Source organism: Carlito syrichta, unplaced genomic scaffold (genome assembly GCF_000164805.1).
Source record: "Carlito syrichta isolate Samal-C Ts95f unplaced genomic scaffold, Tarsius_syrichta-2.0.1 Scaffold307027, whole genome shotgun sequence".
Lineage (NCBI taxonomy): Eukaryota > Metazoa > Chordata > Mammalia > Primates > Tarsiidae > Carlito > Carlito syrichta.
In genome coordinates, this window is record NW_007251123.1 from 192,122 (window position 1) to 195,845 (window position 3,724).

Below are 3,724 nucleotides of genomic sequence, written 5' to 3' on the forward strand. Positions count from 1 at the left end.
ACATATCCAGCATAGAACAGGCACTCCATAAACACTCGAAAACTTGACTAGTCAGTTCAACAGTTGAGATTTTAGAAGGCGAACTTGAACCACACTGACACCGGAAATCACACTTACACTTATGAGTAAGCCCAGTCTTGTTTAATATCGTCTTCTAGTGATCACAGTCCAGCATTCTGTCTGCACCAACCTAAATTCAAATCTGCAGTCCCACTTCTGCCCCTGACGCCCCACTGAAACTGTATACTCGCAAGTTTTCCAAAATGTTAAAATTCTAATATCCAGTAGCCTTCTCTCCTCCTTGTGCTCTTTTGCTCTCTGTCTCATCATTTGCTATGTCTGAACTTTTCTGTGTTGCGACCCCTTAGTCCTTTCCAACTCGTTGCTTTGATTTTCTCGACAGGTCAGTTCTCTCCTCCTTACGGATCTGATCATCAGAGTTCCTACCACTCCTCACTGCTTTATTCTTCTTTCAATGGACATTAGTTTCAACAGTAATTTCCAGCCTGATCTTCTCTTTTAAGCGCTGCAGCTTTATCTTTAATTTCTTCCAGATGTTTCTTCTGTCATGTACTGCTGTCACCTCAAACTCACCACGTCTAAAACAACCTATTGCTGACATTTATTTTTATGGAAATATGTCTTTTCCTCTCAAAGCAGACTAAAGGAACAGTGAACTATATTTTTTTGGATCCCTGCATCCAAAAACAAGTCTAGTGCCTTGAGCTTTACAGGTATTTAATAAATATCTGAGCCGAGATTCATGGCTCAACCTGTAATCTCAGCACTTTGGGAGGCCAGGGCAAGTGGATTACCTGAGTCCATGAGTTCAGCCTGGGCAACTTGGCGAGATCTCATCTCTACAAAAAATTTTAAAAATTAGCCGGGTCTAGTAGTGCGCACCTGTAGTTCAGGCTACCTGGAAGGCTGAGGCAGAAGGATCACTGGGGTGGACATGAGCATGCCATTATACTCCAGCCTGGGCGATGGAGTGAGACTCCAGCTCAAAAATAAATAAATATCTGTGTTTGGCAAATATTGAGTATGGTCATTGTTATGGTAGAATTGTGTCCCCCAGAAAAGAGATATTGAGGTTCTAACCTCCAAGACTTTAAAAATGTGATCTTATTTGGAACTATTATCCTTGCTGATATAGCTAGTTAATATAAGGTCATACTGAAGCAGGGTGAACCCTTAATTCAATACAGCTGGTGTCCTTATGAGAAAAGAGACAAACACAGAAAAGAATGCCAGTGGCAATGAGGCAGAAATGAAGTGATGTACCTATAAGCCAAGCAAACACAAGAGGCTAGAAGCAGCCAGGAAGAATCTTCAACTACATGTTTCAGAGGGAGAAGGGCCCTACCAACAACTTGATCTTCTAGCCTCCAGAGTTACGAGGGAATAAAATTCTGCTATTTTAAGCCCCTTAGGTTGTAGTACTTTGTGTGGAAGTCCTAAGAAACAAATATAATGACAGAGCAAACCTTTGAGATCAGATGAACCTGAAAGCAATCCCAACTATACCGCTTAATAACATGATCTTGGGAAATCTATTTATCTGTGTCTCAGTCTTCTTTTCTGTCAAATGAGGACAATATTTGTTTTAAAGGATTTTTATAAGAATTGCGTATATAATGCATGTTACACACTTCATACTTCCTAGCATAGTATGTACTTAAAATTGATATCTTCTCTTTTTACTCTATTTTCAAATGAGAACTTTATTTACAATACCTGGTATATTGATTTAACAAATATATCCTGAATGTCTTCTCTGGGTTAGACACCACTGTAGGCATTTGGGACACAGAATAAACAGGACAAAAAATTATTATTTCTCAGGGAACTTACCTGTGGCCAGCAAGCCTATTTTTTTTCAATAGATTAATGAATGAATAAGCTAAAATTGCCATTACATTTTTTCCTCAATGCTGCTTGAAGAAATTATGATTATAAGAAATGAGTGGATTTGTCTAGTAAACTGCAGTAGATTCTCTTGAAGGTATCAAAACACTACAAAGCTATCATTACATAACGCCTTGCTTGGCAAGATATAAATCAGTATAAACTATGATTATATTTTTCTTCAAGGTGTAAGAAGAAAAAAAACATTTTTATCATGTTTCTTAACTGCAGCTCCACATTTTAATGAGATTCAGTAAGAAATCAATTAAATTTGGCACACACAGGAAGGTATTTAATAGGTTAAATTGGCATATGTAAAGATACCTTCAAGTAATTATTTGCCATTGTAAATGAAGAAATATTACTCTTGATGTATTTTCCAATCTTAAGAAAGAAAATCTTTATATATTTATGACCCTTTTTATCATTTTCTAAAGTGCATGTAATGGCAGGCACTGGAGCAATAGAGAAAATTTTAACTAAGTGCTATGAAAAATGTAAAGCAGTGGAAGTAACAAAACAACCAGAAAACACTTCAACTTTAGAAGATTAAGAAACAATGCAGAGAGCACCAACACAGTTTTCATCTCAAAGATAATCAATTATTTCATGGGCATTTAATATGATATATTTATGTATGTCAAGATATGCAAACATTTGACTCCAATGTTCCACAGAACATCCTGAATGTGGATTCTACCCCTCATCCTAAATTGCTCTGGCTCTGTGTGTCTAGGGTTGTGATGTCCAGTACAGCAGCCCCATGCCACATGGTGTGTAGCTACTGCACTTTTGAAATGGAACGTTCCAGACTGAGAGGTTCTATTAGGAAAAAATGCATACCAAATGTTGAAGACTTTGTATGAAAAAAAAAGAATGTGAATTATAGCAACTGTATTTTGCATCAATTACATCTTGAAGCAATCATGCTTGGTGGCTTTAAATAAAATATGTTATAAAAATAAAATTCACCTGTGTCTTTTTACTCTTTAATACGTATATGTAATTTTAATCTTAATGTGTGTGTATAACTTTAAAATTAAAATTCCATATGTAGTTCATACTTGTGGCTCATATATTTCTTCCAAATAACACTATTCCTTGTTATTTAAGTCCCAAATGTGGGCAACAGAAAAGACTTTTTGTAGTAAAGATCAGGAATCAGGTAATTAATCCCTACAACTAGCTGATTATCTGATCTTGAGCAAGAAAAATCATGTAGTCTCTTGAAGCCACCTAGCCAAAACATAGTGTCACATCCATGCCCCAGGAAACAGCAATTGTTCCAAAGGTGAGCACATGACTAAATGAAGACCAATAACAGTCCTTCTAGATTTGAATTACAAAACTACAAAGTAAAAGTTTTCTTTCCACTAAGATTGATAAACTGAAAAGATGGGAATCTGGGACTATTAAGATAAACAGAGGAGGCTGATCTTCCATGGGTGACAACACAGAGAGAAACGCAAAGATGATAAAAGGGAGAGAACGAAAAGAAAAACAGAAGAAAAAAAGAGAAGAAAGAAAAAAACTGTGTTTAGGCCCCCAGAGCAAGCCATGGCTGAAGCCAGAGCAATCTAGGACTTCTCAACTCCGTGAAACAGTGCATTCACTATTTTGCTTGAGCTTACTTTGAACCTAAATTCAATCTTTTGCATCAGGAAGAGTCCCCAAACAACACCTATTTTGATCGCCCTAAGATCGAATCAATTAATCCTGTGACTTTCCTGTGCATATGTGCTGAGCTATTCTGCAAATGACTAAAACCTTAAAATAGCCAAGCCATCATATAGATAGAACTTATATACAGAAAGCA